Genomic DNA, 19,216 nt, shown 5'->3' with positions numbered 1-19,216 from the left:
AATTTTTACACTTAATAAAGGTCAAATATCAGATTTGAATACAAAAAAAAATCTTATTTTTTTCTTCTGAGCCTGACTTCCAACAAAATACTATTCTCTTTATTTCCTAAAAAGCTCTTTTATCAAAGAAAATTTTGGTATTTCTAATTTCTCTCATAAATGAAAGAAAGAAATTTCTAGAACCATATGTAGATAGGCTGGAAAAGCAGTGATGAGGGCTGAGATAAAGCTCTCTTTCATAGTCTTCTGGAAAATTTAGAAGAGACATTAGACATAGGCTACTTCTAAAGTAAGCAAGTCGTTTATAGGTTGCATTTTGGGTTTTAGTCGGTTGGTTTGTTTTTAATCAGAAATATGAGCAATAAGGACCACTGGTCCTGGTGGTGTTCTTTCCGAGCCTTCCTAAAACCCTTCCCTGCTATTGCACTACACAGCGCCTGTTCCGCTGGCCACGCCCTGAGCCGTCAAAGTCTGGAGGCAGCGCTTCTGCTGCAGGTGATTCCACAAACCTGGCTAGCAACTGAGCCCTTGTCGTCCGAGCCTGCAGAGGGAAAGCCAATTATTCCAGGGCGGAGCCCAGCGATGGGCGTGGTTCTCCAGAACCCTGGACTGCGCCCGCCCTCCCAGCTAGCCTAACCTGTCATCCAGACCTGTCTGTCATCTCCCACAGGACCGCGCCATCCGCGGCCCGCACTCACCCGGCCGGGACCCGAGAGCGCGGCCGCAAAGATGGTCTTGTGCCCACGCAGCCCCAGCGCCTGCCCGGCGCCCTGGGGGGGGCGGGGGACCACAGCCCCGAGGACCCGACCGTGCCAAGCGCCGCGGACTGGACGACCCCGCAGACCCTGCAGAACCACAGGCGGCGCCCAGCCTGCAAGATTCCGCGGGGACAGCTGACGCCACCGCGCTCATCTCTGTGGTGGTCCTGGCCGCGGGTATCTACAGGCACCCCAGAACGACGTTGACCTGGTGTTGAAGCCCGCGCCAACCTCGGTCCTGCAAGTGTCTCTTCAAGGACACACCCTCATCCTGATCCCTGAGGGCGTCGTGGGCGCCACCGACCAACGCCCAGGAGGCCAGGGAGACTCTCCTGATGGCCCTGAACTGGGCGCTTTCCTGAGCGCCCCCGGGGAGGACGTGGTCGTGGAGCAGGGATTCGCAGAAGAATCTGTCCCATAGATCGCCAGCCAAGAAGAGCCTATGAGAAAGAGGACATGGACCCTCCAGCTGGCCAGGGACTGGGGCTCCTTCCCTCCAAGTGAGTCGCTAGGCTCCTTCCTTCCAAGTGCTCACGGGTACTTGCTACTTGAGACTGGAGCGCTGTCCAGAACCTCAGTGGCAGCAAAAACCTCTATCAGGAGTGAACTGACTCCATTTGTTTGAGGGTATTAGTGGATCTGCAAGACCCATTGTAAGCACAGAAGAAGCAACCACCCAGAGACGCGACATCTTCTTTCGAGGACCGTGGACAGCTACATATTTCCTTTTTGGTTTGGTTTGAGATTGTTCTCTCCTTCGTTTTGTTTTGTTTAGCGGAATTTCTTAATCAGTAGCAGGTGAAGACACCAAAAAAGAAGAGAAGGCAGGCACTTTTGTGAATAAGTAACCTCAGAGAACCCACCATGGACTTTCAGTTCCCTGGCCTCTGCCGCTGAGCTATTTCTTCCACCTCTGCCAACTCCTGTCTCCCTGTTTTATCCTAACTCTTGCTTAAAACTCATCTCAACTTTTTTTTTCCAATTTTACCCGATCTTTCACCACTTCCATATGTATCTCTCCATTCTCTAAGATCAAGGTTGTTGTCTTTCCTTCTTTATGTAATTATGAATTTGCATGTAGGATTGCTCCAATATCTTATGAGGTGCTTCTGATTAATGATTTTTTTTCCTGTTTCTTCTTGCTTTTCTTAATTTCTTTTCTTGGATCTGGTCAACCAAGAAAAATATATATTAGATAAATAAATGAAAAAAAAAAACAAATGTAATGCACTGGACCTTTTGGAAATGTTTCTAAAACCTGAGGGTGGTAAAAAGTACAACTGCTCACTACTGCACCCTTAGTTTCAAGCACAGATATTAGGTCTAATTTATTTTTGAGAATTTTTTTCATTCCCAATGCCTATGAGCCCACCACCCAGAACTGGAGTTATTCTTAGTACTATTTCCTCAGTGTCTTTTTTCTTCAAAGAAATTACTTTTTTTTTTTTTTGAGAGAGAGAGAGAGAGAGAATTTTTAATATTTATTTTTTAGTTTTCGGCAAACACAACATCTTTGTTTGTATGTGGTGCTGAGGATCGAACCGGGCTGCACGCATGCCAGGCGAGTGAGATACCGCTTGAGCCACATCCCCAGCCCAAAGAAATTAGTTTAAATGATGTATATCCTTTTACCGCATCCCTCGATCCTATTCCCAGAACATTCCTATCATAACATGAAGTTGGTATTATTCCAATCAAAATACAAATGCTACATATACATTATACATAAGTATAGATATAAGTAAGCAAAGTTTATGTTGCTTTGTAAGTGATTATATTTTCATACCTGGCTTCATATTCTTTGATTTGTGTTTTTTCCCTCACTCTGTTTTTTAAATCATGACTTACAAATATAGTTGATGTTTCCTAAAGATTTGAGTTTCCATCATATGAATATGCCATTCTTTTTTTTTTTGGGGGGGGGGTAGGGTATCAGGGATTGAACTCAGGAGCACTAAACCACTGAGCCACATCCCCAGCCCAATTTTGTATTTTATTAGAGACAAGGTTACACTGAGTTACCAAGCACCTCCCCGTTATTGAGGCTAGCTAGCTTTGAACTCCAGATCCTCCTGTCTCAGCCTCCTGAGCCACTGGGATGCCATATTTTATCTATTCATTAGATTCATAGTGATTGCAGTTTTTACTATTACAAATGAACTTGAACTTGTCATCCTGTGTGCTTAGGAAGAGTGTCTCTAGGAAATACACCTGGTTATATTAATGGGTTGTAAGTTCAGTAGAGTTTACCAAATTGTTCTCTAGAGTGATTACAACATTTGAACAGCTCCAGAAGTCTTTCATCAGACCATATCACTTTTAATTGTTTTCCAATGGTATCTCAGTTTTAAATTTTGTACTTTCATAATTACTGGTAAGATAATGCAATTTTTAAATGTGTACAAGGGGATCACTTTTAAAATAATCCGATGCACTTTAATGCATTGTAAATCTTTCTGTTTCAATTTACCACAAGTTCAGTGGGAAGGACAGGTACAACTGGATTAAAGCACTTACTTTTCAGCTGGCTCCTTTTTAGACCATTATTAGGCAATTATCATGAGAATCAAATTTTCCCCAGGCAGAAAATTGACATCTTAATTTATTAAACAAATTTTAAATAGTAAAAGCTAAGTTTGGAGGTCTGAACATAGAGTTTTAATAGAAAACAGTGCAAAGAGAACCAACATCTAACTGGGTAAGAATTAAAAGTAAAAGACTAGTCTTTCCAAAAAAGTAGAATGTGGAAAAGAAAAGGCAGACAAAATTAAAAGCATTCATCACTCCCAGACACCGTAACTTCTAGCTTCTGTAATTCAAAATCCTTCATATTATTTGAGAAGAAGGCCAGAGAGAGAGAGAGAGAGACAGAGACAGAGAGAGAGACAGAGACAGAGACAGAGGTGTTTTGGCCTTACTTCCTGTTTAAGAATCTGGTAAAGACAAGGAGGATGATACTCAGGTGAGAAAAGCCTCCATCCACCATGTACCCAGCCACCATCTTGAGGAGGAGCAGGGGAGGAGGGCATCCATACACAGGGAACATTTCCTACAAGCTGTCATGTTATCTGAAAGAGAATTAGATCCCAGCCTGTCTGGGATTCACTTGTGTGGGATGTTAGAGTGGCCCTCTTCCCCACCCCACGCTCAAACCCCCAAACCTATGAGGAAGAGGCCCATATGGAAAATGAAAAGTATGTCCAATAAAGATTTTCTTTACATGACTAAGCAGAAACCTGTTCACTGATTTTCTGTTTGCTGTCAATTTACATCCTTTAACCATTCTTTTCTATTGTTACATCTATTAGATTTTTCCTTATTCATTTGACATTTTTTTCATGATGTGATCCCTCATTATATATCTTGTAAATATTTTTTCCAATGTGTCCCTTGGCTTTTAACTTGTTCAATACACAGGCTTTATAATTCTCATAAACTGAAATCTCAAGGTAGTTTCTTTATAATTTATATTTTGTGTGAATTTAAGAAATCTTTCCCAGGATACAACATAAATATATTTTATACATCTCTTATCAAATCTCATTTTTTTTTCTTTTTCTTTCCAGTTTAAACATTTAATCTGTCAGAATTTCCCTTTTTATTTTTTTATTTTATTTTATTTATTTATTTTTACAGTTCAGGGTAGGAATATATTTTTCTTTCAGATGGAAAGTCACTGTTCCAGGATCTACTATGAAATTGTCTACCCTTTCACTACTTACTTATAATGCCAATTCTGTCCTTTACAGATGTTCACCCTATAAGGGCAAACTAAAGAAATAAGCAAATACTGAGTTTACAACAGCAGGCCCTTGCTAAAGGAAATCCTGAATGATACAAAAGAGATCCCAAAGTGGAAGTTCTGGAACGAGAAGGGTTGAGGAGGGGATGAAAATCAAGGAAAGCCAGGTGCAGTGGTGCATACCTGTAATCCCAGAAGATCATTGATCATCCGGAGGCTGAGGCAAGAGGATGGTAAGTTCAAAGCCAGCCTGTGCAACAAGTGAGGCACTCAGCAACTCAGTGATTCCCTGTCTCTATAAATAAAATACAAAATAGGCCTAAGATGCGGCTCAGTGGTCTAGTGCCCCTGAGTTCAATCCCTGGTAACCACCCCCCAAAAAGAGTAGTATTTATGTAGGTAAATTTAAAGGAACAGTGGTTGGATAAAACATTAATAATATCTTGAGGGTATAAAAACAAATCAAAGATAGGATTAAAATACATGGTAAGTGTAGCATTTTAAGCAAGAGATTATAAAATGTTTTCAGATTGTTGCATGGCTTGAGGGGTGAGGGAGGTAAAATCATTGAATAACTAAAGACTCCATTAATCCTAGACTCTGATATGTAAAACATGCATGATTTAGTATAGAAGTTAATTAATAAAGGAAAAACAGAGGAATAATAGACATTCAATTCATTCAAAGTAGGCCACAAAATAGACAAAACAGAAAATACTGGACAATATTAATTGGTAGCATTAAACCCAAATATGCCACCTATTATCTTAAATGTAAGTGGACTAAATGCTCCAGTTAAAAGACAAGGATTATAAAATTTCATATTAAAAATCAAATATTATGTTGTGTATAAGGGAATGTTACAGAAATGTTGAATATAAAAGAATTGAAAAGATATATAATGCAATAATCACTAAAAGAAATATGTTGATAGTAAGTAAAATAAACAATATGGAGAAATAAGGAGCATTGCTAGGAGAAAAGAGACTCACTAGAAATGATATAAAAATTTACCAGGATTATATAGCAATTGTGTGTGTGTGTGTGTATGTGTGTGTGTGTGTGTATGTGTGTGTGTGTGTGTATATATATATATATATATATATATATATATATATATATATATATTAGCCCTGAAACATAAAACAAAAATTAGCAAAACAAATAAATTACATTACTATAACTAACCCAGTAACTGAAAGAATGAAGACTTTTAAAATGGGTAAGGCCTGAGGATCCTGCTCGGAAGCAAAAATCTCAATAAGCCTCCTTCAGGGACCTTTTATTTTTTATTATTTCTGTTTTGTTTTGTTTTGTTTTCTTCAGGGACCTTTTAAAAACAAAAAATAATAATAAAATAAAATGTGTAAGGATATTTAAGAGTAGAACACCAGAGGCCCAATAGAAAAATTTAGAGCCCTAAATTCTATAGGTTTTTTTTTTCAAATGCACACAGAAATTCTACAACTGAATATAGAGTGGATCATAAAGCAGGTCTTAACAAACTTTAAATGATAAAAACCATATGGAGCATATTCTTTGACTATAATATGACTAAGTGATAAATCAATGATAAAAAGGAAAATAAATAAACTGCCAAATGGTATATGCTTCTAAATAGCCAATAATTCCAAGAAAGCATGCAAATTGGTATTTTAATTATGCAATAACAAAAATACTACATATCAATACATGTGGAATACAATCAAAATAGTTCTAAGAAGAAAATTTATCTCTGAAATCAATAAGCCAAAGAACTATGTTAAAAAGTTAGACTGAGCCAGGTATGGTGCAACACACCTATAATCCCAGCTACTCAAGAGGCTGAGGCAGGAGGATCACAAGTTCCAGTTCAGTCTGGGCAACTTATTTATATAAACATAAAAATAAAAAGGGCTGGAAATGTAGCTCAGTGTTAGAGCACAGGCCTACAATGTGAAAAGCCCTGAGTTCAATACCCAGTATCACATTATTAACTGTAAACAAATTAGAAAGATAAAAAATTCTATCATAAATTGATGAAATAGAAAGAAAACAGGATTTTGAGCAAAAGATGGAAGTCACAAAATAATATATGGCATTATAGTACTGTTATAAAGATCAAAACATCTGGGTGCAGTGGCACATGCCTGTAATCCCAGTGACTCTGGAGGCTGAGGCAGGAGGATTGTGACTTCAAAGCCAGCCTCAGCAATGGTAAGGCACTAAGCAACTCAGTGAGACCCTGACTTTAAATAAAATACAAAATAGGGCTGAGGATGTGGCTCAATGGTTGAGTGCTCCTGAGTTCAATCCCCAGCACACACACAAAATATCAAAACAAATATAACTACACTATCCAGGTTGTCCAAGGCAACCAACCAATCTGCAATGTAAGAGAAAATAGGTGCCTGCATAAAGAAATGGTATGCATGCTATAGTTACAGAAAAGTATACTTACAGAGGCTGTAGTTACAGAAGTTATAGTTACAGAAAAGACACCACTGAATTTCCTCATCCCTAAAAAATAAAAGCCAGTGTTACCCTGATACTAAAACCAGCAAAGACATAACAGAAAAGCAAATAGCAAAAAAATAAGTGTCATGTACATAGCCACAGAAATTCTTACAAGATATTGAAAAGATGAATCCAGTAAAATGTAGAAAGGATAATGAACAAATGGGCTGTATCCTAGTAAGGCAAGATTGGTTCAGGACTCAATGATGAATGTAACTCACTACATAAAGAAGAAAATTCATATCACCCCAGTAGATTCAGAAAAAGCATTGAACAAAATTTAATGTCCATTTGTGATTTTCTTTAAAAGAAAAATTCCAAGAGAGCTAGAAGTAAAAAAATAAAAGGAATTTCCTCACCTAAATAAAGGATGTCCACAAAAACTATGGTAAAAGTCTGAATATTTTGCCCCTCAGATTAGGAGCAAGGTGAGGATATTGTTCTCAAACCTTCTGATCAGCATTGTACTGCAGGTTCTAGCTAATATAATAAGGCAAGAAATCAAAATTAAAGCGTAAAGGCTCACTCCAATCATAATGGCAGCTATCATGAAGACAAACAACAATAAGTGTTGGTGAGGATGTGGGGGAAAAGGCATACTCATACATTGCTGGTGGGACTGCAAATTGGTGCAGCCAATATGGAAAGCAGTATGGATATTCCTTGGAAAGCTGGGAATGAAATCACCATTTGACCCAGCTATCCCTCTCCTCAGTCTATACCCAAAGGACTTAAATACAGCATACTTCAGGGACACAGCCACATCAATGTTTATAGCAGCACAATTCACAATAGCTAAACTGTGGAACCAACCTAGATGCCCTTCAGTAAATGAATGGATTAAAAATGTGCATATATATACAATGGAATATTACTCAATAATAAAAGAGAATAAAATCATAGCATTTGCAGGTAAATGAATAGATTTAGAGAAGATAATGCTAAGTGAAGTTAGCCAATCCCAAAAATCAAGTGCCAAATGTTTTCTTTGATATAAAGAGGCTTATTCATAGTGGGACAAGGATAGGGAGCATGGGCGAACAGACGAACTCTAGATAGGGCAGAGGGGTGGGAGGAAAAGGGAGGGGGCATGGGATTAGAAATGATGTGATGATCATTATTATCCAAAGTACATGTATGAAGACACAAATTGGTGTGAATATACTTTGTATACAACCAGAGATATGAAAAATTGTGCTCTATATATGTATTAAGAATTGTAATGCATTCTGCTGTCATATATAAATAAAAACAAAAACAAAGAAAGATTTTGGAAGAGTATATTGTTTGTATAACATACAGAAATAAAATTCTCTGTTTACAAAAGATATGCTTGTCTGGGGCTGGGACTGTGGCTCAGTGGTAGAGCACTTGCCTAGCATGTGGGAGGCATTGGTTTGATCCTAACACCACAAAAAATATAAAATTAATAAACAAAGATATAAAAAAGATATGCTTGTCCAAATAGTGAAATCCCAAAGAATCTTTAGAAAACTACTATATCATGTTTAGTAAAAACATGAAAAACATAGGTGTAAAGACAAGGAAATAAATTACAGATTTATACTTTAAAAATAGGAAGTTTTGATGGATAGTAACAAATTCTCAGTAAACAGAGAGACATACCATGTCAATAGACAGGAAGAGAATGTTATTAATGTCAGTGCTTCCAAAAATTATCTATAGATTCCATGGAAATTCTTTAAAAATACTACAGAATGTTTTTTTAGAAATTGATAATCTGATTCTAAAATGTATATGGAAAATAAAGTAGACTGAATAGCTGAAACAATTTCAAAACAAAAGACTGAAATTAAAGGCTTACTTTACCTGATTTCAAGGCTTATTATAACTTTAAGTTAACATAATCAAAAATATAGTATTTGTGAAAGAATAGACAAATAGATCTATGGGACAGAACAGAAGAAAGAGTCCTGAAATAGTTTGTGGTTTCTTTAAAACTTTTTTAATTGCAAGTACAATTCAATGAAGAAAAGCTTACAAATGATGAAGGGGGGGAAAAAAGGAATTTTGACCCACACTTCCACACTGCACACCATAAATTTTTAAAAAATTACTCAAATGGACCACAGACCTAAATGTAAAATGTTAAATTGAAAGTCTTAGAATAAAATATGAAAGCCAAACTTTGTTTCTTTAAATGAAGCAGATTTCTTAAATCTGACACTAAAAACATAATTCAAGCAATCTTCATCCAGACTAGTGTCTGTTTCACCCTATTCTTCTTCTAGTTACTTAACTACAACTTCTAGTAAGTAACTTAACTACAACTCAGATAAAGCTCACAAACATAACGTTGAGAAAAAAATAGCCAGACACACAAAGGTGAGTGCATGTTTTATTATTTGCATATATAGAATATCTTCTGGAATAGGCAAAATAATCAATGGTGTTAGATTCAGAATACTGGTTACCTCAGGGCAATAGGAAAGGGTGGAGATTGGAGGTCCTCTGAAAGGCCAATAATGTTCTCTTTCTTGACCCAAGTCGTGGTTACCTGAGTACTGCCTGAGCCTGAATTCCCTGGGAAACAACCAAAGAGAGGAATTAAGTGCTTTATTTGGGAATTACTGTTCCAGGGCAGTAAAAATGAGAGAAAAGGGAAATTAGGCCTAAAAAAAAGGTGGAGAATAATACAAGTTGATGCAGTACTAGTCACTCAGCTCCATCACTTGGAACAAATACATGGGGGAAACATGCCTTACAGTAAGTAGTCCAGGAAAGAAAAAGAAAGCCCCTTCCTCGATTTTGCCCAAGTTTGCCCTGAGGAAAGCTGCCTTCCCCACACCTCTCAAGTGCATCACATGGCCCCGCAGACAGCCTCTTGGGAATATGGACACCACTCTCTCTGTGGCATGGTGTCCTCCTAGTGGCAGGAGGATCCAGGGAGTCCACAGGGGAGCCCTGTTAAACTGAACAGCTTTGATCAGCCACAGACATAATGGTGGCCACATGTAGAAGCAGCCAGGGGCCGTTGAAGCTGACCCTGAGACAGTCCCTAGGTTGAATCTAATACAACGATTTGTGCACTTTTCTGCATGCACTGTACTTCAGGGAATAAATTGTTTCAAAATATGAATATAGATATTTTGAGGTGAAGCAAAGCAGAAACATTTACAATAGGACAATTGTGGCTGGGTGGTTTTTGTTCCTTCAAAAAAGGGCTGGAATGCCAAGACAAGGCATGGGTGATGCCAACTGGCATCATCTCCCCCATTTAACAATTAAATTGGGGTTTCGGAGTTCTCTAAGAAGTGTCCATCAGTGGTTGCTGTACCTTCCTAATTGCAATGATGTGGCTTACCGTCTACAACTTGCTCTCTTCCAGCAAACTGTCATCAGCTCTAGATTTTTCCAAATCTTGGACATCCAAGGCCTTCTACTAACTTTTTATGTGACTAACCCAGCAACCCTGGAAGGGACAGATTGTTGTACATCATTTTTAGTACCAGGTTCTATTAAGGAGGGAACACCTGGATCCTGAGAAATCTGTAACTCTCTGGCAATCAAACATCTGGCACATCACATTTGGAAAGCAGCTGGATCCTGAAAGTTCTTTAGATAGACACTGAATTTTTTCTGGAATATTCTCAGAAGAGGACAAAAAAAAATACCTTCCTTTGCTGGATATTTGGGGATTTGGCACAAAAATGGGGTCTTATCAACTCGTGGATCCAAAACACAGTCTTCAGGGATATTTGTAGACTTATGACAGGGTGACGCTCCAGCCTAAGCTCTGATATTTTAATCACTTATTTCTCTGTCTTCTGTTGGTGCAATTGAAATATCCCTTGAATTCACACACCGGCAGTTCTCTGTAACCCAACTTGCAAACTGTCACTAATAGAATTAGGAGTAGAGGTCTGCAGAATTTTCCCTGTTTCTCTTCAACACTTTGAAAGAAGATTGAGAGTAGACAGCCATGCTTCTTTTAACATTTCATACAATTCACTGATGAAACTGCTATGCCCAGAATTTTACTTATTAGTGTTTCTACCCCATCCCCCTTCCAGTGATGGACACTTAACCCAGATGGGGCCTCGGACAAATGCTCTATACCACTCACGTCTATCCCCAGCCTCACCTTGTGTTTGCTTCCTGATTTAATGGCAATCAAGTTGTAGATTTGTTCAGGTGTTCTTGTTGATTCAGTGTTGGTAGCCCTCTTTACTGTTAGCATTCATTCAGCTTGATGGGATTGGGACATGCCAATGATTAAGAGCCTTCTGGCTGTGTCTAGTAATCATGGGCATGTGGGATAGCAACTGAAGTTCAGACCCTCCCTAAAGTTGGGCAGCATCATCCAATAGGATGGTGGCTTGCTTGGAATCAATCTTGAAAGAACAAGGAAGCAGCAGCAGATGCCAGTGTTTCTCTTCTTGATGGCTGCTGCCATCGCTGGAGGATATCTGACTCTTGCTTCTTCACTCCTGCAAAGTGGACTGTGCCAGGGATTGTCCAGGGAGTTTCCAGAAGCCTGGGATAGTAATTAATTCATTACTTTATTTATTTATTTATGTATTTATTCACTGTACCAGGGTGTAATGGTCCTTTCCAATGGCCAACTTGATGAGATTAAGAGATGCAGAGGATCAAGAGGCTCATGGGTGTGTCAGTGAGGGTGTGTCTGGATATGATTGGCATGTGGGATAGCCAATGGAAACAAAGACCCTCCCTAAGCATGGGCAGCAGCATCCAATAAGAGGATGGCTTGGAAGAACCAGCAAATCAGCAGCAGATGCAAGCGGATTCCTCTTGAACAGTTCCTGATTGCTGCTGTGATTGATTGTCGGACTCTTGCTTCTTCTCTCTTCCAAAGCAGGCTGTGCCAGCGATTCTCCATAAGCCTTTGGCCTACTACTACTGGAGCTCCCTGATCTCTCTTGTTCTGGGGATTTATCTGATTGTGCGTCCAGCTCTCCAGCCCTCAGACTTCCATTTTGGACTATTTAGCTTGTGGTGCATAAGCCAACCCAGTGAGAATCCTTTTCATAACCAAACTCCCTGTTGATTCTGTTCCCCTCGAGAACCCTAATGCAGAGGAATTGAGCCCAAACTGCTTAACCACAGAGCCACATCCTCAGCATTTTTTCTTCTTCTTCTTTTTTTTTTTTTTTTTTTTTTTCCCCCGGCAACGTCTCCTCAAATACTTTGGGTCTAGCTCCATTGCTGAGGCTGGCATTGAACTTGCAATCCTCCAGCCTCAGCCTCCTCCAAGGAGAACTCATAGGCTCTCTCCATCTCTCCCTCTCTATTTCTCCCTCTTCTCTCAGTTTCCCTCCTAGGAGACCAGGGTAGTCAGCTGTGGGTTATGGCCACCAGTGATGGGGATCCCGGGAATTTAGAAAGTGGTTTGAAACCTATCTATCAACAACATGGATGCCATCCAACATGGACAGCTAAGATGATTGAATTTGCCCTTCAGCAGAAATGTACCCATGACATCCTGTCTCCATAAGTTCCACACCCTGTGTTTCAGGTCAAGAGGAGCCCAGGAGAGTAGCAATTATCTTGCAAGCGGTCTCTGAAGCCTTTTTCTCCTGTGAGAGTCTGCAGCTATGGAGAAGCATTTTCCCTGCTGTGTGAGGGAGGCCTGGGATTGTGGAGAATATGCTCCAGGGCCCCAGGCACTGCCAGCCTTTGAGGAAGCAGATGCTGGGCCCTGGCCTCTGCCTTTGTATCCCAGGCTGGGCTTCCTTTCTGGGGATCATCAGGACTTCAACCACGAAACACTTTTACCACCCTGTGGGTTTCTCAGCTCTGACTGCCCCATCCAGGGATCCAGATTGCACAGCACTTTGAGAAGAGGCCCAGAGCTGCCTGCCTGCCTGCCCTGGCCCAAGGCCTCAGACCCAGCAGGAACCACCGGCCCCACCAGGAGAGTTGGACGCCTCTAAGAAACCAGGAAGACCAGTGCCCAGGCTGCCCCATTGGACCAAGGGATCCCGAGATTGCCTATACTCTTTCCAGCATCTTGCTGTGCTGTTGCCAGGAGCCTCTGCCTGAGGTTTCCACTCCCATGCACAGGCTTTACATTGGAAGGCTCTGGACTCCTGGCTGCCTGCCTTTGGCGTGAGAGCACTGGCGTCTCCGTGAACATGCTGCAATGGATGATCCTCTGAGAAGAAACCATGTTCAAATAGACAATTCTCAGACTAGCAGTCGAGGAAGAACTCTATGGCTTCTTGGATTTTCATGAATTTTTCTGTCTCTTGTATAATAAAATCATGGAAACAATCATTTTCCACTAGTGTGCTTGATTTGGAGATTGGGAAATGAAAGGTGGGTTGGCTGGATGCCAGCATGGGCCCTGTGCAGGTGTCTTTTCTTGGCTGGAAAAGGGATGGATGCTGGGGTCCCCTTTGCACAGATCCACACAGGGTTCTCCTTTGCCTGTTAATCCTGCCCAGTATCATTGTATGGTAAATGTTCATTACAAGAATTCTTCAGCTCATCTCACTTCTGTCATTGTTCTGGGGCCAAACATCCACAGGACTTCATCCCAGAGTTGTCTGAGCTTTTGGACCCCTTCCGTCCATTTCCTAGAGTGAACTACCAAAGTCTTACTTTTACACCTTTGACTCACCACAGGCAGATGTTTTACTTTCTCAGTTTCAAAAGGAATATTTTCAGGAAAGGCAAAACTTGTAAGCAAAGTATGTTCCCAGAGAAACTGATGACCCACATCTGTTGTAGACATGTGTATATGCCTTCAATGAAGTCCTTTAATTTTTAGCTTTTGGTTTTCAAAAAAATTTTATTCATTTTTTTAAGAGTTGAACACTTCAAACACAACCAGGAAGAACCAGAAATGAAAGACAGTCCCAAATTTTATACTTTATTTCATGTGCAACTTAGCGGCATCAATTGCAAAGTACATTATTGAAATTTTGGTGAAATATGAAATTTTGGTGCAATTGAAATATCTCTTGAATTCACACACCAGCAGTTCTCTGTAACCCAACTTGCAAACTGTCACTAATAGAATTGGGAGTAGAGGTCTTCAGGTTTTTCCCTGTTCGTCTTCAACATTTATTCACTGTAGCAGGGTGTAATGGTTCTTTCCAAAGGCCAATTTGATGTGATTAAAACATGCAGAGGATCCAGATGTTCGTGGGTGTGTCAGTGAGGGTGTTTCTGGACATGATTGGCATGTGAGATAGCCAATGGAAACAAAGTCCCTTTCTAAGCTTGGGCAGCACCATCTAATAAGATGATGGATCCATTTTTTTCTAGACTTTCCTAAATTTTTTTCTATTCTAAACCTTGTCTTTTTCCCCTCATAATAGAGTGAAGTACATTAAACCAAGAACCCATTCCTTTCCCTGACTTTAAAAATAGGGATAAATTGACTGCCAGACCCTTTCAAAGTAGGAAAAAATCATTCTGTATAAATTATTCTTATTATCATATATTTAATAATTTAATAGAAAATTATTTTATAGAACTTTATGTCATCTTATTTTGGTATTGTTAAATGATAAATATTTTATTTCTCATAACAATATGATTGTATATTTATATATAATAATTAATATAAAATTTATATTTTAATGTATAACATTCTTATGTTATTTTAATTGTGTAAATTTTAAAACCTAAATTAATAAAAATTAAATATAAAATATTACATTAATATATTGTTATATCATTGTTCTATGAAACTGACATAAACATTTTAATGTTTTCACACAATCCCTTGTGAACATAACTTCATGAACATGGGATTGTCGTGGGAAAAGTCCTGCAAGTTTATTTCTCTAATGGGACAGCATTTCTTCATAGTTGCCTGTATTATTTATCTAAAAGAGAATTTGAAACATGGCTTTTATTTTTATTATTTTTAGTTGTAACTGGCCACAATATGTTTATTTAATTAATCAATTTATTTTTATGTGGTGCTCAGTATTGAACCCAGGGTCTCCACGTGCTAGATAAGCACTTTACCACTGAGCTTACAACCTCAGCCCCTGAACCATGGCTTTTTTTAAAAGCTCTTAACACTTAGTAGAATCAATGAATCTGTTGCCATAATTTCCTTACTCTATTTTCTCTAATTAATATCAGCACTCTTGCCCTTTAAATATAACTCCCATTGCATTTTTAATGTTTTTGTTTTAATTAGTTATACATGACACTAGAATGCACTTACGCACTTTGATATATCATACATAGATGACATATAATTTCTCATCTTTCTGAGTGTGTATGTTGTGGAATCATGTTGGTCATGTAGTCATATATATACATACAGTAATAATGTCTGTTTCATTCTACTATATTTCCTATCTTCACATCTCCTCCCCTTTCCTTCCATCACTTTCCTCTACCTAATCTAAGGTAATGCTATTCTTTCCTAGAGCCTTGGCCTTATTGTGAACCAGCATCTGCATATTAGAGAAAACGTTTGGCCTTTGGTTTTGTGGGTTTGGCTTATTTCATTTAGTATGATATTCTCCAATTCCAACCAATTACTGGCAAATGCCATAATTTCACTCCTTTTTAAACCTGAATAATATTGCATTGAGTATAGATACCACATTTTCTATATCTATTCACCTATTGAGGGACGCCTATATTGGTTCCATAGTCTAGCTATTGTGAATTGAGCTGCCATAAACATTGATGTGGCTGTGTCACTATAGTATGTTGATTTTAAATCCTTTGGGTATAAACCAAGGAGTGGGAGAGCTAGGTCAAATGGAGTTCCATTCCCAATTATCCAAGGAATCTCCATAATGCTTTCCATAGTGATTGCACTAATTTGCCATCCTTCCAGCAATGTATGAGTGTATCTTTCCCCCCACATCCTCATCAACATTTATTGTTGCCTATATTTTTGATGATTGGCATTCTGACAGGAGTAAGATGAAACCATAGAGTAGTTTTGATTTGCATTTCTCTCATTGTTAGAGATGTTGAACACTTTTTTATATATTTGGTGATCAATTATATTTCTTCTGTGAAGTGTCTGTTCAGCTTCTTAGCCCATTTATTGATTGGGTTATTTTTTTTTTTGGTGGTAAGTTTTTTGAGTTCTTTTATATCCTAGAGGTTAATGATTTATCGGAAGTGCATGTGGTAAAGTTTTTCTTCTAATCTGTAGGCTCTCTGCTTACATTATTAATTGTTTCATTGCTGAGAAGAAATTTTTAATTTGAGTTCATCCCATTTATTGATTCTTGATTTTTACTTCTTGCACATAGGAGTCTTATTAAGGAAGTCATATTGTAGGCTGACATGGTGAAGATTTGGGTCTATATTTTTATTCTATTGGGTACAGGATCTCTGCACTAGTGCCTAAGTCTTTGATCCACTTTGAGTTGATTTTGTGCAGGGTGAGAGAAAGAGGTTTAATTTCATTTTGCTACATATGAATTTCCAGTTTTATCACTGGACTAACTGTCCAGTCCAGGGAGGGAGAGTGTATGGTTGGTGCTAGCTGGGGTAGGAGGGAGGGAGAGAGGAGTTGGGTAGAAAAGCGGGGCCAGGGAAGAGCTATTCCATGGCTTCACTTCTTAGCCTGTGCACAGCATCCTAGCGGCTGTATCTGCTGCAGCCCTCCTGCTACCCCCTCATCCTGTAGTTGTTCATCAAGGGAGTGGCCATGCATGTGTCCTTGACTGTGTGGAGGTGTCTTATACCTCTGCAATTAGGCATTTTGTGTGCTTTCTCCACTCCCGTTGGCACTGATGTTGTTTCATGAGTCCCTCAGGACCCACCTCTGAAGATGCAATTCAGAAATCTCTATACCCTGGAGCTTGGTGGCCATTCTCCCTCCTGGGTGCATTGCATTGAAAGCCTACTGTGTGCTAGGTGGCAGTTATTTGAGGGATGGTTGTAGAGATGAGTAAGTATGTCATGCACTTGTGTTAATCAGCAACCTGCAATCAGAATAACACCGGGAGACACCCAGGAACACTGTGAAAAGATGGGTCAGTCCTGAGTGGTATAAAAGACTCAAAGAGACTGGGAGTTTGGTGAAGCCCATGCTGTAGAGTAGAACATGCCACTCTCTGTGTCCTCTGTGCTTTTGGAGAGGTATAATTTTGCAGAAAGGCCCAGAAACCTGACAGTAGAATATTAACAGAATGATGAAGAAACAGATCTAGTTCAAGCACAAGGTGTCATGACATTGACCTCAAGGGGGTCAAGATTAGAAAGACTCAGAATGTCAAGTGTGGAATGTAGTTTTTCAAGTAGTGGAAACCTGGGAGCCATGGTCAAATATTTGTAAAAAAAATTTATTGAGGGTAATTACAAACAGTAAAATTCACCCTTTTTGGTCTCTAGTTATCGATTTTGACAAATGACATCGTGTACTCCCCACCAAGATCAAGGTTAACCAGGTTCATTACCCCCAGAAAATCCTTTCATCTCTTGTCAAGTTCTCTCCCTGAGGCCTGTTGGTGTTTCTCTTTCCAGAATCATGCATAAATGGTATTGTGGTCTTTCTAGTGTGGCTTCATTCACTGAGCACAACACATTTGAGATTCATCTATGTAGTTGCTCATATCAGTAGTTTATTGTCTTTTGTTTCTGTGTAGTATTGTATTTTCCTACATTCACTAATTGAAGGATTTTTACTTTGCATCTAGTTTTTGGCAGTGCTTTTGTTGGTCTATTTTGTTTTGTTTTTGTAAGAATGATTGAACCCATATATGCTTAACCACTGAGCAACATTCCCAGACCCCCTCAGCCCTGCACCCCCAGCACCCTTATGTTTTCTTTTAAAAAAAACTTTTAAAATTTTGAGAAAGGGTATTACTAAGTTGCTTAAGGCCTTGTTAAGTTACTAAGTTACTAAGTTTCTGAGGCTTTGAGCTTGTCACCCTCTTGCCTTTGTCTCCCAAGCCACTGAGTGTATAGGCACGGGCCACTGTGCCCAGCCAGTTTTGGGCAGTTACAAATAAAGCTGCTACAATAATCATTGGTGCACAGACATGCAGACATAAGTTTTCATTTCTGTTGAATAAATTGTTAAGGGTGGCATTGCTGAGTCATAAGGTAAACATATGTGGGACATTTAAGGAAACAACTGCACCATTTCTACTTTCTACCAGCAATGAATGATAATTCCGCTTGCTCCACAACCTCACCAGCTTTTGACACTGTCATTTGTTACAATTCTTTGTTTTCAAATTGTAGCCTAATAAATAAGTAATGGTACCTCAGTAGGGCTCCAGTCTGTATTTTCCTAATAACTAATGACGTTCAGTATATTTTCTTATCTTCTTAGCCATGGGTATATTGTTGGTGAACTCTTTGCTCCAATCTTTTTTCCCTTTAAAAACAAAGTGTTGTTTTCTTATTGGGTTAAAGGAGTTCTGTATACTGGATTCAGATCTACATTTTGCAAATCTTTTCTTGCAATTCATGCCTTATAGTTTCATTTTATTCATTCCATCTTCCAAAGAGCAGGAGTCCTTAGGGTTGCTGTTTTTCCAGCACTGGGGATTGAGACAGGGTGCTGAACTACTGCGCTTCTTCCCCAGCATTCGTTGTTGTTCACTCTTAATGGAACCTCGTGTCCTGTGTGAGGAACAGTTTCATTGCTTTCTTCCCCATCTGTGTGTCTTTATTGCTTTTTCTTTGAGCTTTGACTAGGAATGATAGGAGTGGGCATCTCTGCCATGGGATTCCTTTAGTATGGCAATGACTTGACTAAAGGCTCTTTCAGGAAGACTGGTGGGCAGCATCAGTCCGGGGGAGGGGAAACTGAAGACCCCGAGACAGCTGAACAGACAGAGGAGCCTGTCTGCTCATGACCTCCCATCCTTTTATTCACCAGCCCACCACTGCCATATGTGGTTCCCTCCCACCTGTGACTCCTGTGCTTGGCCCTTATTCCTCAGCCCTGTGGTCAGCCTGTCTTCTCCTCTCTCCAGCTTCTAGTATCACCATTGAGTTTGCCTGGCAGATTTTACCCTTCCCCCATCCTGTGGTTCTTCAGGCCCAGGTCAGGCCATACACCATTGGCCTTCCTCATCTGCTCAGAGTGAGGCCCTCCAAATCCAGGGTCCCCAAGTCTCAAGGAACCTAAATGCGGTCTGCACTTTGGGATTCTTCAGACAGGGCTCCTTTCCATTACCTGCAGCACCCATTTCAGGCACTGATCCCATGCTCCAACTTTTATTCCCACCATACTCCATTTCCTGACTGCAACTCCTCCTGGAGTCACTTGTTTGGTGGTTGGTGG

General features: G+C 39.6%; 1 pseudogene; it reads left to right on the top strand.

Moving 5' to 3' along the window:
* The first annotated feature begins 729 nt into the window (after positions 1–729).
* LOC144253415 (proline-rich protein 23C-like) overlaps positions 730–19,216 on the top strand; it is a 50,101-nt pseudogene continuing 31,614 nt past the window's right edge.

Source organism: Urocitellus parryii, chromosome 2 (assembly GCF_045843805.1).
Source record: "Urocitellus parryii isolate mUroPar1 chromosome 2, mUroPar1.hap1, whole genome shotgun sequence".
Lineage (NCBI taxonomy): Eukaryota > Metazoa > Chordata > Mammalia > Rodentia > Sciuridae > Urocitellus > Urocitellus parryii.
This window is presented reverse-complemented; position numbering and strand designations above follow the sequence as displayed.